We start from the raw sequence: 13,701 nt of genomic DNA on the forward strand, positions 1-13,701 counted from the left end.
AACCACTGATACAGTACTCATCCTCCAATCCCTTGACAGAAAAAGTATAGAAATACGTGGTCCAAAAGGGTCGTTGACATGAAGAGGAGAATTATGAAGACCTCAACTGTCATAACCCCACTCTTTACACATTCTCATTAAAGTTGTGTTTAGATATTCTAGGTGACCTTTTGTTGTGGGTCACCCGTACTATCTAAGCCCAACAAATATACCCAGAAGCATATCATACAGGTGACTTTCATCTCCAGCACCTACTTAAGCCTATCTCTCCAAGGCATGACATCATTAAAAATGAGGCAATGGTTCCACCAATTTAAAGTATAAACCCAAACAAACTATCTTTATATGAAGGTGCTCAAAATGTGTACAACCCCCTAAAAAAGTTTGAGGTAATTGTATCAGCTTTTTATCCCCTAATTCAACTAAACATCACAATATACTTTTTATTTATCCCAAAAATATTTTCTGAGTACTTATTTTGGACACCATGAAGGATACAAAAATGAATAAAACAAAGTGCCTGTCTTCAAGCTGGTAAAGATACAGTCATAAACATAAGAATTGTAGTTTTCAGTTTTAAAAACTTAAATTTGGCTGAATTTTGGAGATGCTGCAGGCAATCAATAATAAGCCAGAAATGCTCATATTATAAATACGTTCTGGAATAACAGTCATATCAAGCTGGTGACCCTGGTATAAAGTACTAAAAGAAACAATGTATTTGAGAATCTCAAGATGTGTGCTTGAGTATGCTACTTGACAACTGTAGCGAGTTTTTAAGTCTTTAAAAACTAGTCTCAGAGGGCTAGTCTTTCGGCACTCTGAGCCTATTTCTTTTCTTTTCTTTTCTTTTCTTTTGAGATAGAGTTTCACTCTTGTTGCCCAGGCTGGAGCGCAATGGCAAGATCTTGGCTCACTGCAATCTTTCTTTGCATAATTTGTATTTCACAAAATTGTGAAAACAAAATGAAATAGTACAAATGTTAAGGTGTCACGGAATTTTTTTTTTTTTTCGTTTTTGAGACAGGGTTTCATTTTGTTGCCCAGGCCAGAGCACAGTGTAATGATCACAGGCACTGTAGCCTCGACCTCCTGGGCTCAAGGGATCCACCTCAGCCTCCTGAGTAACTGGGATCACAGGTGAATGCCACTATGCCTGCCTAGTTTTTTTCTTTTTTTTTTTTTTAAGAGAGATGAGGACTCCCCATGTTGCCAAGCTGGTCTTGAACTCCTGTATTCAAGTGATCCTCATGCCTGGGCCTCCCAAAGTGCTGGGATTACAGGTGTGAGCCACCACACCCAGTCATGACTCTTATAGATAATGCTCTTAACTCTAATAAATAATAAAACATGACTTTGAGTTGATTTTTCATCAATGGTGACAAATGGCTATTAACCAATTACCTTTTCATCTGGCCCTAAAACACAAAGAAGGCTTGTTTGTCATGTTGTTACCAGATGTAGAGTTAATATACATTAAATGATAATTTTATAAATTGGTATATAAGCAAGTGTATAAAAATAAATATGCATATTATGTAGTCATGAATATATTTAAATATTTACATTATGCATACACCTTTCTAAAGGAAACACTGAAGTCACCAATTTAATGGAAAAAAATTTCATCTACTTTAGGGATAGACATTGGACGAAACTTCCCAAGTCTATATATTTCATTACGTTTCCGATTAAACAGTGATGAGAATGACAGAGTCTCACAGGAATGTTCAACTTAATTGTGTCAAACATGTAACTGTATATAAATTCTATAGGGACTGCATTATTCTATGGGGACATGAGTAATGTTTTTCATACAAAATTCCAGTTAATTGACTGGAGTAGACTAGTCATCAATTCTAAAACATGCTTCTCGTAAATCCCTATCTACCCTGTATATTCCCCCAAAGCATATATTAGCTATGAGTAGCATGAACATAAAAGTTGTAGCTACCAAAACTTCTTTTTACTTCCCTCTTTCATTAACTGTATTTGTTAATACACAAGGTTTGATCATAAATAGTAAACAGTCAATTCACAAGTTAAGAAAAAAGATCTAAGTGTATTTTAAAACAGGATCCTTCATGTTCTTTGAGTAATCCAGGCAGCAAAGTCAGGAATGCTCATGAGTGCTACTGGATATTAGTGCTAATTATTAATAATATGTACTTACAATTATGCCCTTTCATCCAAGTACCTCGAAGAGCTTTCATAGCATTAATTTGTTATTTCCTATAATATCTCTGAGAGGCAGTTGATAGAAAGTTATTATTATCTCTATTTTACAGTCAGAGAAACTAGGGCATAGAGAGGTTAAGTGACATTGCTAGGGTCATATGGTGAACAACTAACAAAAAAGGGACTCAAGCTAATTATTCTCATTTCCTGTTCAGTATATTATCCATTATATGGTTGTTCAATACACCTAAATGCTTTTTTATCCAAAGAAAATTGAGAATACTGTATTTAAATAATCTACGATGTAAGTGAATGAGTTTCTCATTTTTTTGTGTGTTCAAAAATGCTGCTCTACAGGGATACAGAGTTAAAAACTAATAATTAGTCTTTGGTTTGCAGCTGTAGCTATTATTTATAGGGCTTTTACTATTTGTGGTTTTCTGAAGCTCTGCTCAAAATGAACTATTCTATTTCTGACTGCTTTATGCTAGGTTAGCATAGCTGTGAGCCACCGAAAAGCAGCTGAGACACGCTGACTAATGAATCTGAGGTTGTCTTTCATTGCATTCCTATTCCTCTCTCTTCTTGAAGTCATCCTCCTTCTAGTTCTCCATTGAGCAGATATTTGTGCAACCCACCATCCTCAATCCTTAACCTACGGCCAGCTTAACTATTGTCAATGATTAAATTTAAAATATTTTATTGGAACGGAGCAATTCCTACAGAATAAAAAAGAAAAAAATTAAAATATTAAAATATAAACATAGATAATATTTCATTTTATGAGTTAATGATGCTATACTATTAACAGATGCCACTGTTACATCCAGTTTCTGCTAAACCTGACCTTTAGGGTCCTTAGAAGACCATTAAACATTAGAGTATTGGTCTATGGATGACACATATCACCATACTGGGTTTTTTAATGCAGTATTTCAGTAATTTTCCCAAGTAAAGGCAGGCAGAAAGGAGAAGTAGTTTTGAAACTGTGCTCAATGACGTAGACTGCAGTCAGCTTGGATGTGGTAATGTAAACCTGTGGTGTTTCCAACTTCAGCCCAACTCCTCCCTGAGCTCTAGACCCATATAACAACCACCATTAGACAGCACCACTCTTACTTCACTCCTCAGCTCCAAAACTGACTGTCCCCTCCCAGGACTCATCCTAATTCTTCCTTATCTTATTTGGTAAAATACGCCCTTATCCTGCCCCTCCCTCAAAGCAAAACAAGGCATCATCATTGCCTCTTCCATTCTCCTATCTGGCAGCTGCCCCTAGCAACCAATTATCAGTTGATCTGGTCTCTTGAATATTTTAGGAATCCATCTCCTTTGGATGCTCACTACCACTCACACAGGGTCGGGCTTCTGCAATAGCCCCCTTGTGGGCTCTCTGCTTACCCTTCTCCTCTGCCCTCCCACCCCCACCCTGCAAGTTATATCTGTTCTCTACCAACAGAAGAATAGCTTAAATTGTAATCTGTCCACTCATTGCCTCACTAGGGCATAGATGATTCGTGATTTGGCTCCTGTTTTCTTCTCTAGCCTCATCCTTTTCAGCAACCTAAGTTTGAAATTTAAGACCTGTAATTAGTACTCATTCTTCTCAACACATTATTTGTCCCCGTGCTGCATCTCCTTTCTGTTCGGATCCGGATTTGCCATCCCACCCCTTTTCTTGTAGTAGAAAATACCTATTTATCTTAAAAACTCTAACCTACAGTTAGTAAAGCTATCCATTCTTTACTCTGTACATCTTGATATACCATACTTTCAATAGCAATTATTTGCTTTCATGTCTGTCTGCCCACTAGACTGGACAATCCTTGAATGGCTCATACCAGGAATGTAGTTGGTACTCAATTTGTAGGAAGCAAAGAGACATAAGCGAATAAATGTCAAGACATAAGAATCTGTAGTTGCTAACTTAAATTTATGGATTTAGTGAAACTACTTCTCACAAGCTACCAAATCACAGTGCCATGGGGCCGCAAGATGATCTCAGTGTCACACCGACACCCGACCTGCAGAATCGCAGAGGGGTCCGATACCCCTCAGAAAACTCGCAGACCGTCCGAGGAGGCGAATTCTCCAGGGGGTCAGCAGTTAGATGAGGCCCAGGGCAGCCACAAGACCCTCCAGCCAGGGTAGGCGGCTGACCCGCCTCCTGGGATTTGGCCCGCGACAAGCCACGTCGCCAGCTCGGCTCTGAGTACCTCCGGCCACGCCACCGAGCGGCCTCAACCCTGAGACGCCCAGGGAACAGGAGCTGACCCTCTAGAAGCAAGATGGCGGACTCTGCTCTCCCCTCCTTCCCCCAAGAACCCCCTCTTGGTCCCCAAAAGAAAGACAAGGACACCGGGGCGACGACGCCGAGATCCGGGAACCTCTGCGAGGCCCGCAGCCACTCCCGAGCCCCCGGGATATGACTTCACCTCGCGGAGCTCAGAGCCGAGGGGGTGGGGCCACCGGAAAGACAGAGCAGACAGCTCTCACCATGCAGGGGGCGGAGGCCGGGCAGCCTGCGCCCTCCAAGCCATTGTTCTCCTGCCCGGGCCCATGATCACCCTCCTCTCAGCCCACGGACAGGAAGTCGCTCCCCAGCCGCCCCGCCCCGCTCCCCAGCGCCCCGGAAGTGATCTGCGGCGGCTGCTGCAGAGCCGCCAGGAGGAGGGTGGATCTCCCCAGAGCAGAGCGTTGGAGTTCTCCTCCTCCTCCTCCTCCTCTTCCAGGCGCCCAGGCTCCGCCGCCACCCGTCAGACTCCTCCTTCGACTGCTCCCGGCGCGGGGCCTCCCAGGAGACAAGGACCGAGTACCCTCCGGCCGGAGCCACGCAGCCGCGGCTTCCGGAGCCTTCGGGGCGGCGGACTGGCTTGGGGTGCAGGTGAGCGATGCCCGCTCGGGCCGCCCGGGGAGGGACTGGGGCCACCGGGGCGGCGGCGGGGGTGTGTCCGGGCGGCGGCTGGCCGAGGCCCTGACGCGGGTTCGGGCTGCCGAGATTGCACATCCCGCGTTCTGCCTAGGGTCGAGCTGCGAGATGAGCCCGGCTGGAATCCGGGGCACAGCGTTCGCCGCTGTGGGGCGAGTGAGCCCCCGAGAGCTGGCGGCTGCGGAGAGGTCCCCCGCGCCCGGCAGCCCCTCTGAGTTGGCCTCGTCCGAAGGTCACCCCGCACCTCTAGTCCACGGCGCCCAAGTTCCCGCCCGGGCGGTGCCCGCGACCTGGGGCTACCCGCTGCCGCCGCAGTCCCCGCGCCTCACTCCGCCCCTCTCCCCTTCTTCCCTTTCTTTCCACTCCTTGCCTGTACTAGAGCTGCTGCTTTTTAAGCATCTCCCCCAGGGTTTTTTGTTTGTTTTTTGCCAGTTAAAGGAATGTTTTTTCAGACTAAAGTCATTAGACTCTCCGCGCTGAACTGACTACCTGGCCTTGGGCGCTTGCACGGCTTTAGCCCATTTTCAGGTAATCTAGCTTCTAAAATGAGGAAGAGAATACATTTTGGGAGAGAGATGTTTCCTCTGTGGTTCGTTTCTGAAAGATTTCTAGAAGTGGAAGATGTGATTGGCATGCTTTAACCTGTATATATGTGTGTAAGTAGATGGGGGTGACGGCACACGGGTGGCAGTGTTGTTTCAGGATTTAGGGAGAATTGGGGAGTTAACTGGCCTGTGCTCGGAAACCTGAATGTCCAGACTTGTAAGAGCTCATCCAAGTGTCGCTGAGGTAGTGTGAGAAGCCCCGTGCCACGCCCTAAGTGTCAAGCTGAAAAGCACCTAATTTACAAATTGTGTAGTGTGTGTGGGGAACAACCTTTATAAAACATTATAAAACATGTGTCATAAGTTAATGCTTTTCCAGGAAGTAAATTGCAACTTTAATCATATTCCAGAAACTGGATAACAGATTTCATTAGTAAACTCTTACAGTATGTTTATTAATGTATTTCTGTGTGTCTTATTAGCTCACGTTTTTCTGTCTCTGGAATACAATATTATTCTAAACTGACTCCTGTATTAAAATAATACACTCTTATTGTAAAATATTATCTGAAAACAACATGTTTTGATCTTGAATTTCTTCAGGGCAGGAGCCATGTCCTACTTATCACTGTTTCTATGCAGAATGCCTTGAACATGAAGCTGTTCACACATTTCTGCACTGAATGAATGAATGTGTAGGTTATCTCACAGTCACCATCCAGGAGTTGCTTATTTTTGTTGGGCTAGGCTGTTTGTTTTGTTTTAGGTTCTTGCCACATACAGACTTTACTTCGTCTTTACATTCTTCAGCAGAGTCAAAGAATTCTTTACCTTCCAAAACTATCCTGCTCTGAAAGGTTAAAATTATATTAAAATTGTGCTGGGCATTGTAACTTGTATTCCAGTGTTAAATGCTTACTACTTGAGCATATTCAGAGTTAGTAGGAAGAGATTGCCTGGTGATACACAGCAAGTTTATGTTTGGGGTTGATAACTGTACCCTATCTTAATCAAAAAGAGGAAATTAGGAATTATCACTTTTTGGAAAACGTGGTGCTTCCCAGAATGCTTATAGTGGTTCATTCTTCCCATGAATACATGCAATCCTCTGACATCCTGATGTGACCTTGGCATGATTTACCAATAGCCTCTTTTATATTTATTTTCCAAGATCCAGATGCTGTTCTCTAGTGTGTTTGCTGAGTGTGCAATGATATGTATCGTTTGTTTTGAAGCAGTACTTCATTACAACACTTTCTTCACAGGACTTTCCAAAAGAAGAAAGGGCTAATTATAGAAAAGAATCTTGTCTACCATTTGTGAGGGAATATTTTTGTCTATAGATGGTTGGATTATTTTCACGTTAGGGAGGTTCAAATAAGAAGAAGGTGCTGACATTTTCTGTCCTCTCCAAGTGTCTGGTGGTGGTCCTGCACTGTTTTTCCAAGCTTAGCTTCTACAGAACATAAATAAATGTACCCGTGTCAATTCTTGTAGATATGCATATCAGTGTAATATGCATTTGTATTCTTTAGTAGATGAGTGGCAAGGACAATTACTTTTAAAATACTGGAATAAGAGACTGTGAATGTTAATGAGGAAAAATATTATGATTCTGAAGTAGATAGTTTATGATTTTCATTGTTTTTTAAAATGTTTTAACTCTTAGACACTAAGGAGAGGGAAGCCAGCAATTTCTTATGTCAGTGACATTACCACTATACAGAGGTTAGATTTTCCTTCTTTAATTCAGTAGTCCTCTTGGTAATAAGAGTTCTCATGTGTTGATTGCCTGCCAAGCACTGTGATAAGAGCTTTACTTAAATTATTTCTAATCTCTGCAACACTTCTGCAAGACAGGTAGTTTTCCCATACTTTATTAAGGTAAATTGAAGTTATTTGCCGGAGGCTAGGCACCTAGCTTGTGTGTAGTAGAGCCTAGATTTGAAAGTAACAATTGCTGAGAGCATTGAGTATTATTGCAGTTAATCCTAAATGGCTGTGGAAAAGGCAGTTCTGACTGAGCTGGGAACTGGAGCTTCAGGAAGGCGAAGATACTGATGCCTCTCTCTTGGACATCAGGTGTGGCCTGGGGTTGCCAGTGGCCCTGGCCAGGTGGCCTCAAGCAGCAGCCATTCTTCTCTTTTATCTTCAGTGTGCCTACACATACAGTGTTACCACCTTCTATGTGTGCCACGATGGAAAAATGGTTGGGCATTGTTCCCGTCGGTGTTCTGGTAAAGTATTTGGACTCAGTTCTTTTGATTAGTGCTTTTAAAGTAACAGAATCATCCCTATTTGAGAGGAATACCGTAAGTCTATTTGTAGTGACCTTTCCTTGAAATCACATTGGTTTTTAGTTCTTTCTTTCACTAATGGAAATTGGGGAGAAGCTAAGGGGGACAGTAGAAAGAATGGTAAAAGAAGCAGAGATGTTCTGGGTCTGTTTTTAACCATTTGAGGCCATTAATCATTTTCTCTGGGTTTAAGATGGAGGCTTAAAGGTGGCAGAAGTCTTGTAAGGGTCTAGCTGCTCTTCAGTGCTGGTAGAATTCTCTTCCCTCCTTCTAAGCCTGTGCACTTTTTAAAATGCACTTTTAAATAGGCTTACTTTGAAGAATGTGTTTCTCTCTCTCTCTCTCTTTTTTTAAAGATATACCCTTAAGTAAAAAACAGCTGATTATCTGGCCCCCATAAGTAAGTTATTCTGTTTTTTCTTTAAGACATCTTTCTTATTACCTTATTGCATTCATAAGGATTTGGGTTGCCATATAGAAAAAAAGAAATTAAACTTCTATGGGTTTCTATGTATGAGTAAATTTTAGATGAGAATTTGCATATTTGATTTAATTATACTTGAAGGTGATGACTTAGTTTCTCAAAGTCAAGAGGGTAGTCTTTACAAGCCAAAAAAGGCATGCCTCCATAAAATGATACTGTTCTTAAAGCCCTTCACAGCAAGGGTCCTATATTAGATGCAATAGATGTAACACTGACATACATAATCTCCTTAAAGTCTGGGATCCAATTTTATTACTGAATTTACTTTTGAAACTAAATGTCAGGGTTTGATAATGTTATTTTGGACCATAAGACACAGTTAGATTATAAAATGGCTTATACTCCCTGATTTATTGGGAAGGTGGGCAAAGATTCCCCAGTTTCCAAAAGATTTTGATTGTGATCATCTAAGCCACGGGATCTGTTTGCTTATGTAGTCGAGAAGCTAACATAGTACTCCATTGAAAGTGGAGGTTGCCACACTGAGTGAGTGAACACTGAGTGCGGCTGCCCTGTCTAGATATTCTGGATTACTACATTAGCCTTATAGCCTGTGGTTGGAACCCATCTGATACTTTTCCCATTCTTGCTTAGAACAGTGGTGATATTCCCCTGCTTGAAATCCTCTTGTGGCTCTTTTTTGCCCATTAATAAAATTCAAACTCCATTTAGCCTTAATCTCATATACAAAATCTTCAAGATGTGCTCCTTACCTAACTCTCTTTTTTCCCCCTTTATCTTTCATATTTTTTCGTTTTTTTCTTACCTAACCCTTTAGCCTTATCTCTCTTCTTGGATGATCTTTTGTTTTAGCAATACCCAGCTTCTGGAATGCTAGTGTTTGTTTACTCAGTCCTCCATTTCCTCTTCCTGGAATTCTAGCCTCTCTTCCTTCCCCTAGTTGAGTATACTCCTACTGGTCCTTCAGAACTCAGTTTAGGTTATATTTCTCCAAAAAAAATTACAATTAGGTTCTCTCTCTGGATCCCATCCCTCAAAAAAAAACAAAACAAAACAAAAAAAAAAACCTTCAAGACTGGGCTGGTTGCTTCTCTTATGTCCTGTCATAACTTCTGTTACAGCTCTTACTATGGAGAGAGTACTTTCATTAGCCTATTGTAAATTTTGTTGACAACAATCCACAGTAACCTCATAACTACACAGACACACGTTCTTTCTCTCTCTTAAAGGCCTTCTTCATAGGCCTTTATCAGTCAAGTGCCCAAGCTTTCACAATTCATGGCACCCTTATTATCGCAGTAATTTTTTTCACAGCATCCCTAGGTCAAAAGAAACACCTAACAGTTTAATTTTTTTGTTTGTTTATTCTTTTTTTTTTTTTTTTGACATGGAGTCTCGCTCTTTCACCCATGCTGGAGTGCAGCGGTGCGATTTCGGCTCACTGCGACCACCACCTCCCAGGTTCAAGCAATTCTTCTGCCTCAGCCTCCCGAGTAGCTGGGATTACAGGCACGTGGCACCATGTCCGGCTAATTTTTTGTATTTTTCGTAGAGACGGGGTTTCACCATGCTGGCCAGGCGGATTTCGAACTCCTGAGCTCGTGATCTGCCCGCCTCAGCCTCCCAAAGTGCTGGGATTACAGGCGTCAACCACCACGCCCAGCCAGTTTAATTTATTAAGTAATTAGGTCTGAACAACTTAATGTTTATCTCCTAACAACTCAGTAGCTATGTGAAAAGATAATATACATAAACTAAAATCAATAACTTTCATTCTTTTTTTTTTTTTTTTTTTTGAGACGGAGTCTCGCTGTGTCGCCCAGGCTGGAGTGCAGTGGCCGGATCTCAGCTCACTGCAAGCTCCGCCCCCCGGGTTTACGCCATTCTCCTGCCTCAGCCTCCCAAGTAGCTGGGACTACAGGCGCCCGCCACCTCGCCCGGCTAGTTTTTTGTATTTTTTAGTAGAGACGGGGTTTCACCGTATTAGCCAGGATGGTCTCGATCTCGTGACCTCGTGATCCGCCCGTCTCGGCCTCCCAAAGTGCTGGGATTACAGGCTTGAGCCACCGCGCCCGGCCTTTCATTCTTAACTGCTATCGTATGTACCGTAGTGTTTGGACAAGCGGAGGCAGGATGGCGCAGTTCCGGGTTCTTCACCGTCAACTTTCCCGCGCCCGGGAAAGACACGGGTCGGCTGCGCAGGCGCAACACGACCTCCGACGGGGAGGAACCGGAACCCGCCTAGCCACGCCTACCGCCCCGCCCCCGACCCGCCTATGTCCCGCCCACTGCCCTCCCACTCCCGGGCCCAGGACGTAAAAGCCGCTCCCGGCGGGCGCGCGGTGCGAACTTCCTTGGCCCCTCCTCGTGCGCGGGACCCAGGAACCTCGTCCGAGAACGCCGGAGCGACCGAACTTCCTCGGCGCTTCCTCGTACGCGGGACCCAGGAACCACGTCCGAGAACGCCGGAGCGAACTTCCTTGGCCCCTCCTCGTAGGCGGGACCCAGGAACCTCGTCCGAGAACGCCGGAGCGAACTTCCTTGGCCCCTCCTCGTGCGCGGGACCCAGGAACCTCGTCCTAGAGCGCCGGAGCGAACTTCCTCGGCCCCTCCTCGTGCGCGGGACCCAGGAACCTCGTCCTAGAGCGCCGGAGCGAACTTCCTCGGCCCCTCCTTGTACGCGGGACCCGGGAACCTCGTCCGAGAACGCCGGTCCGAACTTCCTTGGCCCCTGCTCCTGTGTGGACCTAGGAACCTCGCCCGAGAATGCCGGAGCGACTTCATTGGCCTCCACTGCCGGAGACTGGTGAACCTTGCTCCCTCCTTCACATTGGCTTGTAAATAAAGTTTTTTTGCCTTGCCTACTTGCCTTTTCTCTGGCATTTGCTCTGGGGGTCGCATTAAAGCAAATCACGTAGTTTTTTCAACTATGTCCTGTTTGAATATTTAAATAATATCTAATATTTTGCAATTACAAATGATATTACAGTGCAAAACTTTGAGTACGTGTATCTTTGTATTGTTGGAGATACATCTTCAGGATAATGCATATATAGAGTTGTTAGATACTGTCAAACTCCTCATCCTATGGGGTTGTACTATTTTGCATTCCTACCAGCAGTGTATGAGAGTAGAGTGTTTATTTCCCCACAGCCTCACCAGCAGTGTTTTGTCAGCTTTTGAATTTCTGCTGATCTAATAGGTAAGAAATGGTATCTCAGTGTAATTTTCATTTGTACTTATATTACAAGTGAATTTAACATGTTTTCATAGGTTTAAGGGCCATTTTAGTATTTCTTTTTATTGTTCATATTATTTGTCCACTTTCTTTTCTTTTTCCTTTTCGAGATGGAGTTTTGCTCTGTCGCCCAGGCTGGAAGTGCAGTGGCATGATCTCTGCTCACTGCAACCTCCGTCTCCCAGGTTCAAGTGATTCTTCTGCCTCAGCTTCCTGAGTAGCTGGGATTACAGGTGTGCGCCACCATGCCTGGCTAATTTTTGTATTTATTTACTTATTTACGTATTTATGTATTTATTTATTTATTTATTTATTTATTTATTTATTTAGAGATGGAGTCTCGCTCTACCAGGCTGGAGTGCAGTGGCACCATCTCAGTTCACTGCAACCTCTGCCTCCCAGGTTCAAGCGATTTTCCTGCCTCAGCCTCCCAAGTAGCTGGAACTAGAGGCACGTGCCACCAAGCTAATTTTTTGGACTTTTAGTAGAGACGGGGTTTCACCATGTTAGCCAAGATAGTCTCGCTCTCCTGACCTCGTGGTCTGCCTGCCTCGTCCTCCCAAAGTGCTGGGATTACAGGCGTGAGCCACCATGCCTGGCCCTAATTTTGTACTTTTAGTAGAGATGGGGTTTTACCATGTTGGTCAGGCTAGTCTCAAACTCCTGACCTAATGATCCATCTGCCTCAGCCTCCCCAAGAGCTAGCATTACAGGTGTGAGCCACCGTGCCCAGCTTTCTTTTTCTTTCTTTCTTTTTTTTTTTCTGAGACAGAGTCTTGCTGGACCCTCCCAGGCTGGAGTGCAGTGGTGCAATGATGCCATCACAGCTCAGTGCAGCCTCAGCCTCTGAGACTCAAGTGATCTTTCTGCCTTAGCCTCCTGAGTAGCTGGGATTATAGGTGCATGTCACCATGCCGTGCTAATTTTTGTATTTTGTCGGGATGAGGTTTTAACATGTTGCCCAAACTGGTCTTGAACTCCTGGACTCAAGTGATCTGCCCACCTCAACTTCCCAAAGTGCTGGGATTACAGGCAGCAGCCACCGTGCCCGACCAATTTGCCCATTTTCTATATGACTTTCAGTCTTTTTTCCCCTCAGCTTTTAAAAGTTCCTTCTATTTAAGAATATTAGCCATTTAACTTTGACATATGTTGCAGATATTTTTGCTAGTTGTCTTGGCATTGCTTGTGGTGATTTTTTGCCATGCAAAAGATTGTTTTTGTATAGTCAAATATGTAAATTTTAAATTTACTGCATCTGAAGTTTTAGTCATATTTAGGAAGTTTTTTCTTACCTTCAAGTTATAGCGGAATTCAAATTACACATGCTTTCTTCTGGTACTCATATAGTTTCATTTCTCACATTTAGTTCCATTCAGAGTTTATTTCTATGTATGATAATTTTATTCTTTTCCAAGTGGCTATCCAATTGCCCCAATGACATTTATTTAAAAAAGAAAAAAAAATTGTTGTTTCTTCTATATGCAGTTGGGTATTTTTTTTCTATTGGATTATCTCACCATTCATGTACCAGTACCACATCATGTAATCATAGAGGCTACGTTTTAATATTTGGTAGGGCTGGTCCCCCATTATAGCACTTCCTCTTCGTTGTTTTTCTTGCCTTCTTGTATGAACTTCAGCATCGATTTGTCTTAAGTCTATGAAACAATTCCATTGCTGTTTTTCTTTGTTTGTTTGTTTTGTTTTGAGACAGAGTCTCGCCGCGTCACCCAGGCTGGAGTACAGTGGTGCGATCTCAGCTCACTGCACCCTCTGCCTCCCAGGTTCAAGCGATTCTCCTGCCTCAGCCTCCCATATAGCTGGGACTACAGGCATGTGCCACCATGCCCAGCGTATTTTTTTTTTTCAGTAGGGACGGGGTTTCGCCATATTGGCCAGGCTGGTCTCAAACTCCTGACCTCAAGTGATGCACCTGCCTCGGTCTTCCAAAGTGCTGGGATTACAGGCATGAGCCACGGTGCCCGGCCTCATTGCTGTTTTTATTAGGATCACATTAAACTTATACTAACTTATGGAGAACTGACATCTTTTTTTTAGAGAAAGGG

General features: G+C 43.4%; 1 protein-coding gene across 2 annotated transcripts in view; it reads left to right on the forward strand.

Annotated features, from left to right (window-relative positions):
- The first annotated feature begins 4,212 nt into the window (after positions 1–4,212).
- The window catches only part of RALA (RAS like proto-oncogene A), an 87,084-nt gene continuing 77,595 nt past the window's right edge, over positions 4,213–13,701 (forward strand). Inside the window, exons 1-2 of one of the 2 annotated variants that reach the window (XM_030932767.1) lie at positions 4,213–5,062; positions 5,560–5,635. The gene's annotated coding sequence lies outside the window, so the exon portion shown is untranslated. The remainder of the gene's footprint in view (positions 5,063–5,559; positions 5,636–13,701) is intronic. The other variant, XM_010364250.2, reaches the window with a different exon arrangement.

Source organism: Rhinopithecus roxellana, chromosome 6 (genome assembly GCF_007565055.1).
Source record: "Rhinopithecus roxellana isolate Shanxi Qingling chromosome 6, ASM756505v1, whole genome shotgun sequence".
Classification (NCBI taxonomy): Eukaryota; Metazoa; Chordata; class Mammalia; order Primates; family Cercopithecidae; genus Rhinopithecus; species Rhinopithecus roxellana.